The sequence below is a fragment of the Anopheles gambiae genome, chromosome 2 (assembly GCF_943734735.2).
Source record: "Anopheles gambiae chromosome 2, idAnoGambNW_F1_1, whole genome shotgun sequence".
Lineage (NCBI taxonomy): Eukaryota > Metazoa > Arthropoda > Insecta > Diptera > Culicidae > Anopheles > Anopheles gambiae.
Window position 1 is genome coordinate 99228790 of NC_064601.1, and position 17693 is coordinate 99246482.

The 17693-nt window shown below is 44.5% G+C and overlaps 1 protein-coding gene across 5 annotated transcripts in view; it reads right to left on the reverse strand.

Moving 5' to 3' along the window:
- Nucleotides 1-17693, reverse strand: part of LOC4576494 (potassium voltage-gated channel subfamily KQT member 5) — a 263147-nt gene that overhangs the window by 188746 nt on the left and 56708 nt on the right. For all 5 annotated transcript variants that reach the window (XM_061644922.1, XM_061644921.1, XM_061644920.1 and 2 more), the window contains one exon: nt 6620-6734. The gene's annotated coding sequence lies outside the window, so the exon portion shown is untranslated. The remainder of the gene's footprint in view (nt 1-6619; nt 6735-17693) is intronic.

Below are 17693 nucleotides of genomic sequence, written 5' to 3' on the forward strand. Positions count from 1 at the left end.
CACCCAATACACGTGCACACACACACACACACATACAAACACACACAAAACAAGCAACAACGATAATGATTAGTGCAATGAATCATCGTTAGCTTGCATTGGAAAACAATAGCGTTCCTAGGGCCCCCCCCGTTCCCGGTTTGAGCAGAAGAAGCGACAGCAGGAGCAGCTTGTTCGAATGCGGCCCTTTCTCTGCGAACACTGATCATTCGCCTTGGATCATTTATTATCCAACCCGGTGGCAGTAAGGCTACAACTCAAGCAACAAAAATCCAGGAAGAAGGAGATCTCTCCGCCACCCCGGCACCGGAACTCATCGATGATGCAGCACTAGCGAAACTCCCGCTCACACACACACACCCGCAAACGATTGGCGCCAATGAAGCTGGCCACGGAACGCTGTTTTATTGGCATACCCCAGACCGAAGTAACACAATCCATTCACTCAATTGCTTTCCATTTGCGCGCCAGTAAGCGCAGAACGCTGCTTTGATCTTTTGCCGTCAGCGTGATGGAAGGAAAGTGAAGCTGACTTCTGTACTACTGTGGTCCTTTTCCAGAGTGTAAGGGGAAAGGTTTTGGGTGTCATCTTATGCACAAACCCGTTCCGGGAAAGTGTGCGCCGTTTGGAATTCAATCAAGATGAAGGTAAGAAAGCAAAGACAAAGGTGTGGAGTCAAGCCTTTTTGCACTTGGGCGGTGGAGTATTCACTTAGAGCAGGGTTAAAGTCAATACCCTGCCTTCGCCGAAGTAGCGCAACGGCGTGGAGGTGATGGTTGAGCGTTTTTCTAGTGAAAATTGCCTGTAAGATACAGCGTTTCTAGAAGAAAACGCTGCGCGTGTGAAGAAAATCATTGCCGTGCTGTTCTAGGAACATTCATTGATAAGAAGTCGTTACACTGTAGCCTTTAAAAATGTCAGTTATGCCTTTTATACCTTATGCCTTAGAATGTAAGATATAACCTTCAAGGTCATTTCAAGATAAAGATTAGACCTTGTAAAGTGTGCGGGTCATAGGATAACGACAGTAGTTTGAAGTTGGTACTTGGAAAAAGGGAGATTGTGTGAGTCAACAGCTATTATAATTATTACAAACTTACATTGGACACTAGCAAGTCGTCAACGAACATACTGTAGTTAGTGGATACAAATCGCTTCCTTCGTCGAATATATTTACTGTCTTTACAAGATTTTCTTTCATGGGGTTTGCGCTGAGGGTTGGAATGGTACATAAAAATACATTTTATACCATAACAAGATTCCTCAGTTATGGCAAACGTTCACAACCAATTTCAGTTCCCATTACTTCCATTTGAATTGATTCATATTCAAGCGTAAAAAGACAATCTTTAACGTTAAAAGTATATGCAACAAAGGAACAATGGATGCTCAACCATTCCGCGATGTTGCAGAGCATGAAATCAAATCCTTAACAAGTACGGACGGGCACAACACAGACGCGATACGGTCACACGTTTATCTCCATTTCTCGAGCACGAGCAAATTGGCAACCCGATAACGAATGCAACCGGATATACAGCGATATTGGTTCCACCGTCACCAGCACCATCACCAAATCCACCATGCAAAACCACTGCGGGTCATGCACTTACATGCTGCTCCTGACAGCTCTGGCTGCCAGTGTCAACGAACATGATCCGAACAACGCATCTCGTATCGGAAACACGCGCAGGGCTTTCACTTCCCGGCAGCTATTACGTAGTGCCGTCGTGCGCAAACTGAACCAAGCGTAAGCCAGCCGGCAAAAACGATAGTGTTCCGCCGGACTGCACTACTGTGTGCTGGATTGTTCCGGTGAGGTTTTTGTTTGCCACCAGGATACACACTGTGGTTCTGCTGGTTTCCCCCTTTTTTTCTTTGCTACTCTTTGCAGATTTAAATCGCCACCTACCCCAACGGGTAGAGAGGTAGAAGTGGGAAATTCATCATGCATACGTTAACTTCGTACAGGTACAGGTGTATGTGGATGGAGCTCTTTTGTTCGTACCTTTGCGTAAGAAGATTTTCCACCTCAGCAATCACTTTGTAAGGCAATGATACATACATACAGACCGGGCAAAGCGAGCTGTGCAAGATGAGCGTCACAAAAGCATATGGTCAAATTGGAGCAAGAAAGCAGCGGCTAATCAAATTATGTAACCGCTGGGACACAACAACTCGTTGGAAAAAGTGTTGTAAAAACGGTTCGACTGATTGGACTTTAAATGTGATCTGAATGATATGGAAATGTGACTTGTGAAACCATCATAATCGGATAAATTTTTGAAGAAACAATTTGACGGAAAAATATCTTTAATCAGTCCAGAAGATGTTAAAATTATAGAATTTAAGACCACAAACCATTGAAACTTCAACAGCTAGTAAGAGTTTTTAAATCGTGGTAAATAAATTTTTTTGTAAAATTTATTATTTTGAAAATTCAATGTGTAGTTTCTAGTTTAAGATGGCATCATATATTATTCTATACTGCATTTGTTCACCATAATCTTGTTTAATTTCATGAACTGTAAAAATTGGAGGAATAAGAATCAAAACCGATTATAACGTTGTTCCAACAATTTGTAAGCTACCAAATCTTTCCATCCTGTCATTTATCTCACGAGCCGCCCCAAAAAACCGGAAATTGTCCTATAGTCCACATCACGCTTTTCGGCTCCTTCTTCAGCCCAGGTCACATTACTAAAACCGTAACCACAGCAAAGAAAAATCCAGTTAGCAAAACTGGAAATCATCATCTGGTACATCCCAGTGCCGTTTTCTCATTAAAAATCAATTTCTTAACACTTCCGCGTCATGGCAACGCGCTTTCAACGTTCAAAGCGAGCGAAACTTTCTGCGGCCCATACTTCTTCCCCGTCTCCAATCGACCCAACCGCTCCTAAGCAGAGAAGGCGCATACCTTTGACCATGACCGTGGAAGTAACGACAACGCTACGAGAACGATTCAATCCCCAGGACGGTCGGAGGCACTGGAAAGTGATTATCGAACCGCAGGACCAAACTCCCCATCCCAACCACGAACGGACAGCCTATGATTTGGGAGCAGAAAATTAAGAACAACAACCGGCGACGAACTCCGATAAGCCGTACCAGCGGGCATTTCGGCCTCGGGAATCGAAACCGCAACACCAACCGCACACGCTGCGCTGACCAAAGTGCCAGCAAACGCCGTCACGCCATAAACCGTATCACGGAAGGTTTTTAGTGGATTTACATTATGTACAGCTTATCCTCGCCACGCACGCAGTTTTCGGCAGGCAGACCCCTTTTGCCGCAAATCGATACGAACGCTTGCCACACAGCGTGTGTACGGCGCTGTGTACAGACTAACGACAAACTTTCACATGCCCAGCCCGGCCCCTGCCGCTTCCCACACTACCATCGGGGGAGCTTTCGTTGGTGCCGATCTTATGCACCAATAAAAGGAATTTATAATTAAAATGCTGTCTATTTAATTATGCCACCCTAAATTATTTCAGCATTCATTATTAGCTCCTTTGTAACTTGAATACCTTTTTCCAGCGGGGAAGGGCGGTGAGTTTGGTGAGAAAATTAACCATCCCGGGAACCCGAGGGCAATAAAAAACCACTGCAGTAATATGAGACGTGCTCATCCTGCTGCTGGCAGTTGATATTGGGCAGACGAAAAAGCCTCTACTAGGCAGGTACTGGACGTGTAACGGTGTACCAAGTCGGTGTTAAGGTCAAGTGGTTGGAAGGTCGTGATCCTATCATCTCAATCCTGAGCTTTAATCATTACCAACGATCTCAAAGGAGTTTGTTGGATTGAGTCTAGATACATAATTAGTATGGGACGTGTGATAAAAACGAACCTAGACAGCCAAGGAAAAGGTGTTACCTTACGACGTCACAAAACACTAAAATGGCTAATCCTTTGGAGATAATCCTTTAGTAGACTATCGTTTCATCAAATATCGATATTGCTTTATGATGTTTCTATTATGAAAGCGTGTGAACTTTCCGTCAAGTTTTGCAAACATTAACATCATTCATTTAAAGAATCAAAATTGTTTCTTATTAGAAAATAAAGTATAAGTAAAATCTAAATCAAAATATGATAAATTGCTCAACCGTAAATCTGAAATATATTACCATAACTATATCCCAAACTGAACTATTTTACAAGTAATACAAACTTTCACAATAGCAATCGGTTATCTTAAAAGACGTTACATATTTCATGCTGAATGTAAATTATTTCAACCCTTTTCGCATGATGTTTTTCTGCGACTCTTGTGGAGGAAAACAAACCCGTACATCATGCCCCAAAGTGCTCGATTGTCTTACCCGACGGCTTCTACATAAATAATATCATTCCTCACAGTTTCACTATTCGCACACCGCTCAGCAAATCCAAACCGCACCGCAGTCCATGTGCCACGCGCGGATGCCGACTTCACGAGATAAATGAACCTCGGGCCAGGTGTATGTTTACGCTTTGCCAAGACATATGAGACCCCTGCTGCTGGTTTAGCGCAGTCGGCGGGTAGTGTTTATGGTGGTGCTCCAAGCGGCTCGAACTCTGGTAGGCATTTTGCACTAAAATGTATTATTGTTTCGGGCACAAAAAGCACCAGCAGTAATGAAGCGACCATATTGATAGAATGGTAGCCAGGTGTGCTTTTAATTCACCGTCGGATGTGTGTTTTCATGCACGGTAAACGGTCAAATTGCAGAGAGCAAATAACCATTTCCCCCGTTACTAATATTCAACATTTGAGCCTTACTAAATGTACTCGATACGTTGCAGTAAACGCCGCACAACCTGTAAATGAAATTATTCCACCAACATCGATGCTCTAAATCACCTGCAAACCCCAGACACCTGCCAACCGGGTGTCGATTCGAGACTGCAATTTGATATTATGCTTAAAATTTAATAAACCAGCGAACACATCCTCGACACACAAGCCCGCACGAAACCGGCGAACCGATCACCGTGAGAGCTGTCGTAACAAAAATCGATACCGAATCCACAACCGCAACCAGAGTGAGCGATGGAGGTGAGCGATAGGGCGCTCGGCCTCGGTGATGAATTTCGGCTGCTCGATTAGCACGGGAACACCGACCCAAAACCACAACCAGCTCCCACTGTGTCACACCGGCTAGGCTTTCGGGCAAATATTGGAACCATCGGAACCTGTGGTCTCTTCCCCTGAAACTCCTCTATTGGTAAGCCTGGGGAGACAAATTGTTCGAACAGTGGTTGACGAAATTCGCTATTTTAATTACAAAGTTCGGTTGTGGTGTAACCGAGCACAGCGCAGCAGATCGTGTTTGTTTTCCGCAATAATTCAGATGCTTTGTTTGGTTTGAGTTCTTACTTTTAAATTGAGACTTTCTCCGAAATGTAAAGGAAATATTCCAACTCCATGTTGCAACTCCTCTTTAAGAATTCAATGCGGTACCGCACGGCTTTAAAGCTCCCTTACCATAGCTTTTTATGGTCGCATTAATTTAAGCATCATTTGTTGTATCGCTTTCACTGCCATTTCTCAGCAACTGCTCTCGGTGGAATCGATTTTCGTTCCCAAACAAACAACAAAAACAAAACACAGATTCTTTCGTATTCTTAGAATAGACATCAACAACCCGGCTCAAAGATCAGTGGGTTCGGCGGCCCTAATAGAACATCAAGAACGCAACGCGTGTGCAGCCCTTCCAACATTGAGCAACATTGACGTAAAGGATTCTTTTGGCATCTTTTGAAAGTACACCAATCTCGTATCTTCTTTGCGTTTTTTTTTGTTTTGTTTCGACATTATACTCATGACCCTATCATCATCGTACACGACGGCTTACTTTCCTGGAATTGAGTTGAGTTGGAGTCCGATGGAGAGGGTTTCGAAGAAAAGTTACAATGGCAATTCTTTTAAAAAAGCATTTGTATGTTCTTTGGAACGTATATGAAACAAAGCACATGAGTTAAATGGCTTTGTTTTCGAATTCGGCACTCTAAAACAGTACTTTAATGATTCCTGAAAATAACCTGGAAACGCAAAACCTCTCATACATGGAGCTTAAACCTTTCATTCAAATGATAATACCCATTTCCCGATGTAATCAATTCATCACGGATGTTGCTTTGTGTGTGCGCACAGAAAATGTAGGCCACACATAAATAAATCCCGCTAAATGATGTCCTCCATTCACCTGCAACGGCTGCAAGATTCCTCGAGAGCTCCCCCCATCTCCCCCGATAAGTTCCGTAGCGATTGCGAAAAACATCGCTTTTTTCATCTCTTGATGAACAACACCCGGTGTCGACTCCTCCCTAAGGGGAAAGGGTTTTTGTTTCCGCAAACCTTCAAAGGGTGTGATTCTTGCGCTCGAAAGCCGTACGCCACACTGTGCCATGAGACGTGAGCAGAATGTACACAGCAAAGAACAACGACCATACGCCCAAGACCTAAGAGCCTTTCGAGAGCTGGCGTTACCGAGAACGGGAGCGCATTAATGATTTCAGCACGAGGCACTATTTATCACACAAATCTCATTTGCTCGTTTGCACTAATATGATTGATCATACAAAACAGAGGGAGGCTTCTGTGTTAATGATATTTTATGATTACTTACTGCCGCCCGCTCGCATTGCAATGGCACCGAGGTACGCTCGGCCGTATGTAATGAAGTTGCAGTAATTATGCCAAGGAGCTTCGCGGGCACGTTGTTCAGGAAGTTGTCGTAGAAGCTGGAAATAAAATCATAAGAATGAAGGTGAAGTATTATTCATGCCATTCAGTTTGATGGAGCTGTTAAACAAGTGTTTTTTGTTCACAAATAATACTTAACAGAGTAGAATGAATTGAAAAAAAATAATAATTATAAATATGAAAAATAGTATAGGAAATATTAGGAATATAATAATTTGGAGTGTATATATCAAGTTGATCAATAAGTCCTCTTTAAATATTCTAAATAACCTAAAAATCGGAAGTCATGGCAAGTTTGGAGCAGCATCCAGTCAAATTTCCAAAGCTTTCAAATTGTTTCTCGATGCTCAATTTTTGATACAACTTTCGATTTAACCGTCTCTTTCTGACATGTTTAAAGTCAACTTTTAATACCACATTGATAAAAAAAAACAATACCAAGATCAATACACCCTTATCGACTTTATTTTGCTTTCCAATTTAATGCCCTTTTGTACCTTCGTATCCGTCACAACTTCCTTGTTCTACCATGTTTGCCAGAGCTCGATGCGCTCCTTAAACCCGACGAGGAGGAAATATGAAGACCAAAAATACTATCGACAACCGACCAGTAAAAAACCTTCACCAACGCGGCAAAAAACCTTTACCAGGCAAAAGAAAGCAGTCGTGCAAACGTACTTCACTTTTCGGTTGTTTGGTTATTCCCGTCACAGAGACACAGAGAAGGGCGGAACCGGAGAAAAAGCGCGACGTAACGGAAAACATGAAGTCTAAGTGAAGCTGCAGCCCTCAGCAGGACACATCGTGCATTTTGGTCGACTTGCTTTCCTGCTTCTTGCTACCTCTCCTCTCCTTGCGCCGGCCTCTGATCCCCGGTGAGGCCCGGTTCAAGCGGCACTAATCCTTTTGTTGATTTCCTTCGGTAGCTAGTAATATGAGTGCTCTTACATGTAATGTCAATAATAAACCGTCGATTGACGGTGGCTCAACGTGCCGGGCACACCGTGCGCTTATAATGGGTTTCCATTTTTGGTCTCCTTCTGTGACAATATTGACGGTAGTAATTTAGTTTGTGCATCATTCCGTCAGTTTTGCTTCAGTCTTTTCGAGATGGAAATTGTGGAGCTTGGGGCAAGACTATAAGGATTAGTTGCGCTCAGGAACTTTTGTATGCAGATCTAGTGATGGCGGTAAACGTGTTTGTATAGCTTTGTGTAATATTTTACTGAACTAGGAGCATGATTTTCAAACAATTTAATAAAATCACAAAACCTATACATAAAACATCTATTAACAGCAATTTTCTTTACTAGGATTGAAATGGATGGTTCACTTCAAGGTCAAAAGTGAAAAGCTGCTCCTCGAACATTACATAAGTCGTGAGTTAAAATATTGACTCTTCACTCCCCTCCTTAAGCATTGGCAGCGAAGAAAGAAAGCACTAAAAACCCCTCAGCATGTTGGGTTACTGCTCTTCAACTTAAGCAGATCATTCATTGCCTCCGCTTCCTGGACGAACAATTGAGCGGGAACATTTATTGTATGCGTTCGATTTTATGTCCACCATTTGCATACCCATTATGACGCACAAGCAAACTAACCGCCACCCACCAGCCTGCTCAGTAGCAGAAGCAGCAGCAGCTTAAAACAGATAATTTTCACTACCATTTGCGTTGGCTGCGACCAGGCCCGGATGCGATCGGATTATTATTAACCTTTCCAAATGGCACATGCCACCTGCCGACCGTAGCCGTAGGGCCCAAACAAATGGTATTCAAATTGCGAAACAAACGCGCATCGCTCCAAATTCCCCGGGAAAGGGAGGAAAGCGACAAGCTGTAATAAACCGCTTGCGCTTGTAAACGCCTACCGCTTCCTTTTTATTTTTTATATTTATGTCGTTTTGTCCATCGGCAAACACTGGCCATTTCCTGCGCGGCACCGACGCAAGAGGGTCACGTTTATCAATCACGTGCTCGGTTGCCATTCATCAGTAGAAAACGTGCCGCAATGTAGCGTAATGATCAGCCGTGAATCACCCTCCCCGTGTAATCTGGAACCGGTCAGGGCCGCTTCCACCGAAGTATATCCAATTATTTACAAACTGACCATCTATTATGCATTAGCACCCCGCTTCAGCTTGTTGATTCATCACGATCACGGTGTTGCCGGTTCTAAAGAATTCGCAGCCAGTTTTGGGGTGAAGGCGATAGGAAACGATCCGAGGGGTTTAGGTTCGCACAGTACACAGCTTCCGGTTGCATTCGAGTCACGTTTTGGGGTTCTTCGCTTGAGCAAGAAAAAGGGAGAAAATCGAGTACAAATCAAATTGGACTGTGGGCGAGAATGCATAGGGAACATTGTTATCCCTATCATTTTTGGAATGTTTTGTTGTGGCCCTAGGGTGACGTTCCAGAGATGTGTCGAAACATGCTGACGTTCCGACAGGCTAACAAGAGGTTGGTAATACGAAGGAACAGTCTGTTGATAAGTTGTAGCTCATCCTTTTTACGTACTTGTACTAGTGTGTGAGATCAACAAATTGTTGAATGCATTAAACGCACACGTAGTGCAGAAAATTGCCTGCTATTGCATAGAAAGGTAATTCAACTATCAGAAATCGTCATCATTTACTGCATTCTGTTATGGAATCACATGTTTGAAGTAATAATAATGTGAAATATATTCACGAAAAGGGGCTGGTTGTGATATTTGTAGGACATTTTAATTTTATCGCTGGTCGGCTTGTAACTGTATATTCGATTGTCCTTTTTTATACAAAAATTCATGAAGTTTTAATAATTCATGCAGTTCAAGTAGTTCATGCCGTCGAGCAGTTTATAACCTAATCTTAGTTTCCTAATGATTAATTCATTCAAGTTCAAATTGATTTTCGAAAACAATTCATCTTATTCCAACAAATAGTTCTTAGTCTTTCTCATACTCTTGTATTGAAACTGAACTTAGCTAGTGAAACCGATTTAATTTGCAACTCAGCTAAAGCTTAAGCTGTCTAGAATGAATCTGCGAACCTCCCAGTAGTACGTTCGTCGTTGTGAGGCTCCTATACTATCATACATCTTTGTGATGAATCAAAATCACTTTATGGGTATGAAAATAATGGTCCAAAATGGAATAGGGAAAGGATGCATAAACTTACCTGATTAGATAGAAAAAAGTTGTGAAAAAAAAAGAATTATAAGTATTATTTAATTCAAATTAATTGATATCCACTCTATCTCGCTCCATTCTCTCGACGATGCCAGAAGCAATCACACAACAACAAGAAATCGGATTTTCATACCTTACTTTGGATAAACTATCCCGATAGGAATCGTACAACGTTTTTTGTATCCTACAGTGGAAAATAACATAAACTTCGCTATTCATTTGAATTTGACATTTGCAGTAGCATGAGCAATGCAATTTTGAAACCATATTGCACTAAGCTGTGTTTACAAAAATCAAAAATTTAATGCTCAATCCATCCCCATGCAAGCAATAAAACCAATGCCAAGATCAAAACAACAGCTTCACCAACTCCCTGTAGTGGCTGTCACTACAATCCAAGCACACACCAACTCCATCTCGCTGCTGCACAACCTCGTAGCGTTGTGAATCAGTCACTTTAATTGAGTTGGCCCCAATCGGTCCCGAAACAACATCCGGCACAGCGCGCGTAAGAAAGTTTTCCCTTCTCACATAAACACACCCAGCTTCCCAAAAATGTCGAACCATCAGCCCGAAACTGTCCCGAAAAAAGGTCAACCCCTCCCATTCACCGACCATTCGTACCGTACCGTGCATCCCGTGCCCCAAAACACAAGCGACGAGCGGAAACGTTCCACAGATTACATCCGTATTCCGGGTTGACCGCCAAGTATCTAAACATTGCATATCCCCTTCCCACGACCGCCACATGCTCACTCGTAACGCGTAACGAACCGACGAACCGCACAGGAAATGCATTCAGGAAGCGTAATCCGTAAGCATCATTTTTGTGCTCGGGACGCATGGTTGGGGTGCTCTCGTCCTAGCCTCTCGACCCCATTGTACCGGCTTTTGTGAAAATGATTGCTATTGGTACCGACCGCCTCGACCAGTGTGCGCCGTCCACGACCCATCCCGTGTTAAACTTGCTGAAAATATTCACATAAACGTCGTTGCAACCCGTTATTCCACCCAATTCAACCCACACACATACACACACAAACACATACACAATTTCCGACCAACTGCACCACAAAACCTGCTTACGTTTGCAGTGCAGCTCGGGGTACTACTAGCTTCGCCGTTCCTTCAAAACTTCATCGCCAAGCGCGGGAACAACCCAAAACCAAAAAAATCGAGACCAATGTTTCGGGAGGACAGTTTCTGCGCTTGCCCCCGCAGGGCAGGATGCATCCGGTGCGAGCATGTGTAATCCGTTTCCACGTGCAGCTCCGTAAACAATGGCAATGGGGTCGGAATGGGATCGGAAGGACGCGACATGATGACCGCGGTCGGTCGGTCGGTGTATCCGTTCGTGAAGTTGAGTAGAGTTGGTTTTTGTTACGCTTTTTGTTCTCCGTCCTTGCCTTACATGTTACTTGTTTATGAGTATATGTATGTTTGTGTGTGTGTGTGTTTTTTTTTGTCTACAATTGTTCATGTAACATGTCCTTTGGCATAACAAGAAACAAGAAAGACAGCAAGAATTGTGTGCAAAAAGAATGAATACACGCTGATCATACACGATACGACCGCAGTGCCTTTGGCGGTGAGATAAGATGAAATGGGTGCTTTCTCATTCTATTCATGTTAGAAAACGCACCCAAAGATGTGTATGTGTGTGTGTGCGTGTCTCTGTGACAGAGTTTTGCATTTCTGGTCCGTCTTGAGACCATCGCTGATCAAACAAAGCACCGAAATGGGGGTTGCTGTTTGGTTAACGATGCACAGCGAGCCGGCAAAAGGGTTATGAGACTCACGTAACACAGCTTAACGCTTGCAACACATTATTTTATGTGCTTCTTTTGTCATCTTACACGTCAGTACCGTTCTTACAATTTAATTCAATGAGACGGTTTGAATGTCACTGCCATAACAAAGTGATAACAGTCATGGTTGTTATTTTTTTATCGAGAAATCATCTAGGAATCTATTCAACAAATTTACAGATACATATACTTTTGAAACTGAGTTGTTAAAGTCGCCAGACAGACTTTAATGCATAGAGGAATTTGCACTGATTTTTCTTGAAGAGAATACACCACAGATCAAACTTCTTACAGATTATAGATATACACAGTCGTCGCTACTTAATGATGCTCCCGTTTCTTCTACAGCCAAAAACTGGATGCCTTACCCGAGTAACATTTGTTGTAAATTATTATTTAATGTCTCTACTCGACTGGTGCTCGCTCATTTGCTTTGGTTTGCATTATTTCCCTAAGAAACCAAAAACAAAATCAGCAAGATAAGAAGCATCACTATCAATGTTAAAACACTTTGTTAATAATTATAACCGGTCGATTCGCTGGCAGCGCGCTTATTCCTGTAATTCCCAAAAGCGGGCGACACAGAAAAGGTTTATTGTGGTCAGCGTCTACCACTGATCGGTAAGAGCATTACCGAAGGATCTCGATCGAGGCTAAGTGAAAGATAAAAGGTCACTCTTTTAAGAAAAGCTCACAAAAAGTGACGGATTTTAGCGTAATAAAAATAATAAAGCCGACTGCTTAAAAAACATTTTTAACAGTTTGATTTTCAGTAACTATGGGCAAAAGAAAGAGTCACCTGTTGCCAACGTCGTAACAGACTTTTTCTACAATTCTAAACTGATGCAGTTGAAGGGAAGTTTAAGGCACCAGTTTAAGGGATTTTGCTCGATAATCCTCGATAATCTGAGCTAGGAAATGTCAATAAGGTAGCGACTGAAATTAATGACTTAAATTCACACTAATGACGAGGCAACTGCCTCGACTAGCGACTGAAATTGACCAGTCTCATGGTACAGTCGTCAACAAGTACAACTTAAAAACATACCCGTTATGGGTTCAAGTCCAGAATGAACCGTGTCCCCATATGTAGAACTCTGAATATTCTGCTATGGGTAATCAATAAGTCACTGAAAGCCAAGTCCCACTAGTATACAGGTAAGACTTGACTGACAACGGTTGTGTAGTACCAAAGAAGAAGAAGAAGAAGAAGAAGAAGAAGAAGAAGAAGAAGAAGAAGAAGAAGAAGAAGAAGAAGAAGAAGAAGAAGAAGAAGAAGAAGAAGAAGAAGAAGAAGAAGAAGAAGAAGAAGAAGAAGAAGAAGAAGAAGAAGAAGAAGAAGAAGAAGAGGCAACGATAACTAAAACATAATCATTGTGCTTCAATTAAAGCAAATCGTGTATTAAAAATCAAAGCAGTTCTATCACAACATGTATCAATAGGCATAATACTAACAAAACGAAAGTATCACAACTCTCATGATAAAAAATAATATCTGTAGTGGCGTCATAAAATGAAAACAATCTGTTCAAAAGACACACACGCAGCCCCTAATGATCTCATGCAGTTTGAAAGCAGAACAAATCATCCACGATGATATTCAAACCCAAAACGACTTAATAAAGCAACCCGAAAAATCTCCTATACACTCTTCTTCTGTTGCTAGCAACCGAAAGTCGCAGCAACTTTCCTCCCTTTACCAGCGTCACTTTAATTGGCAGTGACTGATACTGTCTTGTGGCTAATCCAAACCCACACGGCCCACGTCGCCCAAGTGGCTGTATCTTTTTCGGCTAATCAAATCAGATATCCTCAAACGAAACGGTTCTATTCACGGTCCATCGTATGCAAAACAGGGTAGTCAATGGGGTGAATCTGCTGGCCTCATCGCTTCGACCACATCAGCTAAACAAACACAAAGGACACTTCCGTCTTCATTTCTTCACTCAATTTTGGCTGTCGCCTTTACGTTGTTTTGGGGTGGGTTTTTTTTCTTCTTCTGTCTTGTCCCTTCATAGACTCACGCCACTGCTGAATATGCAATCATTTTCAGACCGAACTAACGTCTCAATTCTGCTCGGTTTATCTTTAACTGCTGTGTGCTCGCAGCACCAGCAAGCCAGCGCTAACGCCAAACCGCCAAGCCGATAGAGCCTAGTTCACCTTCCCCTTCCATGCACGGTTTTCTCTCGACCCCAAAAACGTTACGCATTTATTTGTGGTGATACTTTTCTTTTATGGAACTCAATTTTGCCCACCGCCTACACTTACTCACGATCTCATGTTCTGCGCCCCTCCCCCCCTCCCCCCTTCACAATAATGCCATGTTATATGGGGCGATCGCTACAGTACTGCTTGCTTTCCCGCCCCGCGATAGACCCAACTTATTCCGCCGATACGATACGTTTCCGCTGTGCCATGGCCGGGGATTACGACGATGTACAACTGTTCCGGTTCGCTAGTGGCACCAAACACTAGAGCAAGCAAACAACCGCAAAAAAGGGGACACCGGCAGTTGCTCCTGTTCTTGGAAGGCGTCGCCCCGCCTGTCTTGCAACCAACCAGCCGCCACCCCACAGTGTCAAGCGGGTGTAGCGTTTGGTGATGAGGCGGAAACAAAGAAAACATCCCGACCGTGGTGGGACGGACCGTGGCGGTAAAATGTAAGCAAGGAATTTTGCCAACATACTCCACCACCATTCCTGGGGCTGGCTGAAAGGGAAAAGAAAGCAAAGAAACGACAGTTTGCTCATTGGCCACTGTCTTCCCACGGCGGACCGGCTGGCTGGCTGGCTGGCTGGCGTCACTCGGTCCAGTATAATCCCGAAAGCGCAATTCATAGCGAATTTATAAGGGCGGGATTTATTATCACTTTGCGAACCGCTGGAACGGTCGCATAAATTCTCTATTTGCCACTGCTGGTGGGTGAATGGTAAGAATGGGGTTTCATTCCGCTGTTTTTTGTGTTTCGCCGGGATAGAGGATCGGGGACAGCAAACGAAGCGAAAAAAACGGCTGCAAAACATGAGTGTTGTTGTATTTGGGACAAAGTTTTTAACAAGCAGCTGTAAAGTAGGGGTAAAATATAAACTAACAGAGAAAGCTTGAACAACGGGAGCTAAATTAGAAAACAGTTTGAGTTACTTTAAGTTATCTCTTTCTTTTATCTTCCCTCAGCTGGAGGGGTAATGTTCATTTAAAGGGATATTTTGAGATTCTTTTTTTTAAATTGCGCTGTTAAAAAAACACATTGTAAAAGGGGAAAAGTAAAAACTAGGCAAATATAAGTGTTGGATTTTGAGATAGGCAGAACACACCCGCAAGTTAGACCCGCGTCGGCTCCTGATAAGGACCCCCCAGAAATCACCAATAAATGGAGTTAGAATTCCAGTGTTAATACTTAGTTCTTCCTCCAATTTTTTGTGAGCATTGCTCTTCTAGAGAAATTCGATTCTCTTTAAGAGTGGCAAGACCCCTTTGGCAATATTCGTTGTTAGGCGGAAGTTTGCATCGGGGTGCCAGCCTTTTTCAAGGCCTTTGCTCGGGAGTACTGCTCCCCTTTCTAAAAATACAGTCCACGAGACGGAGTAGGCCGTAGAAACCTACATTTTGGTCCTTCGAACCGGATAACGCAACCAGGTGCGTTCATCACCAGGAGACAACCAACCAGGGTTGGTCTCATCTTCGGCAATCGGACGGATTGCATCTTCGGCGGACAACCGGACGGGTTGGTCCCATCTTCGGCGGACAACCGGACGGGTTGGTCCCATCTTCGGCGGACAACCGGACGGGTTGGTCCCATCGTCTACGGACAACCAGGCGGGTTGGTCCCATCGTCTACGGACACCCAGGCGGGTTGGTCCCATCTTCTACGGACAACCGGACGGGTTGGTCCCATCTTCGGCGGACAACCGGACGGGTTGGTCCCATCTTCGGCGGACAACCAACCAGGGTTGGTCTCATCTTCGGCAATCGGACGGATTGCATCTTCGGCGGACAACCGGACGGGTTGGTCCCATCTTCGGCGGACAACCGGACGGGTTGGTCCCATCGTCTACGGACAACCAGGCGGGTTGGTCCCATCGTCTACGGACACCCAGGCGGGTTGGTCCCATCTTCTACGGACACCCAGGCGGGTTGGTCCCATCTTCGGCGGACACCCAGGCGGGTTGGTCCCATCTTCGGCGGACAACCGGACGGGTTGGTCCCATCTTCGGCGGACAACCAACCAGGGTTGGTCTCATCTTCGGCAATCGGACGGATTGCATCTTCGGCGGACAACCGGACGGGTTGGTCCCATCTTCGGCGGACAACCGGACGGGTTGGTCCCATCGTCTACGGACAACCAGGCGGGTTGGTCCCATCGTCTACGGACACCCAGGCGGGTTGGTCCCATCTTCTACGGACAACCGGACGGGTTGGTCCCATCTTCGGCGGACAACCGGACGGGTTGGTCCCATCTTCGGCGGACAACCAACCAGGGTTGGTCTCATCTTCGGCAATCGGACGGATTGCATCTTCGGCGGACAACCGGGCGGGTTGGTCCCATCCTCGACGGACACCCAGGCGGGTTGGTCCCACTTCAAGTAACAGCGATCATCGTCAGCACACGTGGAGATTAGACTTGCCCAATGTCTATCTCACGTGCACCTCCTGTAGAAGAAGAAGATCATCTTATCATCGAAGAACAGCAAGGCGACGAAATGGCACAAGCCAATCTTCAAGAAGGACGTGAAGCGTCGCAGCCAAACTCTTCAAAGTACATCCAAAGTCTACGTGCCAAACACAAAGGCTTATGTCGCAAGCTGGCAAACATGAACACCGAACAGCAAGACGACAGCATATCTCAAGTCCAACGAGGTATGCTGGAAGAACTGAAATCAGTGCAGAGCCACGTCATGGATTTAATCCTGGAAGAATTGCCAGATGACGTAGATGAAGACTTGGCAAAAGACGAAGCATTCCACTCACTATATGCTTCTAAGGCAGCGAAGCTGGTCGTAATCGACAAAAAGCCATCGTCAGCTACAACACCTCCTGAAGTTGCATCATCATCGTTCTCCATCCAGCATCATCTCAACATCCCAATGCCGGCTTTTGATGGTCTATACGAACACTGGCCAACGTTCAAGGCCATGTTCTTAGACATCATGAAGCGGACTAATGACTCGGATGCAGTAAAACTTCATCATCTCAACAAAGCGCTGCAAGGGAAAGCAGCTGGCATCCTGAACACGTCCATTCTGAATGGCAACAACTTCCAGGCGGCATGGGACGTCTTGGAGAGGCGTTTTGAGAATCCTCGGCTGATTGTCGACAAGCACATCGCAGGATTGCTTCAGCTGAAGCATGCACCCCGAGAATCTGCAAAGGACCTGCGGAAGCTAGCGGAAACGTGCAAGAGTCATGTGGATGGCTTAGTATTTATGAAGCAGACTATCGACAGTACCAGCAACCTCATCATCACGCATTTGCTCAGCTCATGTATGGACGCTGACACAAGGAAGGCATGGGAGAGTTCGTTGGAACATGGAGAGTTTCCGGATCTCTTCAAAACTCTCGATTTCATCAATCGGCAATGTGAGGTGCTCGAAAGCTGCACGCCAGAGACGTCACGGAAATCAACAAGCACCAAAGCCTTCACTTCTACCACAGCTGCCAATCCATCGTGTGTTCTGTGCCAGCAACATCATACTCTTCATAACTGTCCAACCTTCATCGCGATGTCCGTAGTGCAGAGGAAGAACAAAGTGCAGTCATTGAAACGTTGTTTCAATTGCCTCAGCGCTGGACACCCGGTTTCGCAGTGCCGATCGAAATGGACGTGCCGTATCTGCAAGAAACGTCATCATCATCTACTTCATTGGGAGCAGCTTCCAGCAGCACCATCTCTTCAGCCTCCAGACGCCGCTGCAACATCTCATCAGCTTCCAGTCGATGCAGCTCAACCAACATTCATCGGGGCATCGATGACTTCATTGACGACAGCCGTGCCATCCACAGTGCTATTGTCAACAG